The sequence below is a fragment of the Bison bison genome, unplaced genomic scaffold, assembly GCF_000754665.1.
Source record: "Bison bison bison isolate TAMUID 2011002044 unplaced genomic scaffold, Bison_UMD1.0 scf7180017864134, whole genome shotgun sequence".
NCBI lineage: Eukaryota > Metazoa > Chordata > Mammalia > Artiodactyla > Bovidae > Bison > Bison bison.
Genome location: NW_011494706.1, coordinates 7,914,611 through 7,915,789, shown reverse-complemented (window position 1 = coordinate 7,915,789; position 1,179 = coordinate 7,914,611).

Sequence of the window (1,179 nt, the reverse complement as noted above, 5' to 3'; positions counted from 1 at the left end):
GATATTGAAGAATCCTTGCATCCCTGGGATAAAGCCCACTTGGTCATGGTGTACGATCTTTTTAATGTGTTGTTGGATTCTGATTGCTAGAATTTTGTTAAGGATTTTTGCATCTATGTTCATCAATGATATTGGCCTGTAGTTTTCTTTTTCTGTGGGATCTTTGTCAGGTTTTGGTATTAGGGTGATGGTGGCCTCATAGAATGAGTTTGGAAGTTTACCTTCCTCTGCAATTTTCTGGAAGAGTTTGAGCAGGATAGGTGTTAGCTCCTCTCTAAATTTTTGGTAGAATTCAGCTGTGAAGCCGTCTGGACCTGGGCTTTTGTTTGCTGGAAGATTTTTGATTACAGTTTCAATTTCTGTGCTTGTGATGGGTCTGTTAAGATTTTTTTTCTATTTCTTCCTGGTCCAGTTTTGGAAAGTTGTACTTTTCTAAGAATTTGTCCATTTCTTCCACGCTGTCCATTTTATTGGCATATAATTGTTGATAGTAGTCTCTTATGATCCTTTGTATTTCTGTGTTGTCTGTTGTGATCTCTCCGTTTTCATTTCTAACTTTATTGATTTGATTTTTCTCCCTTTGTTTCTTGATGAGTCTAGCTAATGGTTTGTCAATTTTATTTATCCTTTCAAAGAACCAGCTTTTGGCTTTGTTGATTTTTGCTATGGTCTCTTTTGTTTCTTTTGCATTTATTTCTACCCTAATTTTTAAGATTTCTTTCCTTATACTAACCCTGGGGTTCTTCATTTCTTCCTTTTCTAGTCGCTTTAGGTGTAGGGTTAGGTTATTTATTTGACTTTTTTCTTGTTTCTTGAGGTATGCCTGTATTGCTATGAACTTTCCCCTTAGGACTGCTTTTAAAGTGACCCCCAGGTTTTGGGTTGTTGTGTTTTCATTTTCATTCGTTTCTATGCAAATTTTGATTTCTTTTTTGATTTCTTCTGTGATTTGTTGGTTATTCAGCAGCGTGTTGTTCAGCCTCCATATGTTGGAATTTTTCATAGTTTTTCTCCTGTAATTGAGATCTAATCTTACTGCATTGTGGTCAGAAAAGATGCTTGGAATGATTTCTATTTTTTTGAATTTTCCAAGGCTAGCTTTATGGCCCAGGATGTGATCTATTCTGGAGAAGGTTCCATGTGCGCTTGAGAAAAAGGTGAAATTCATTGTTTTGGGAT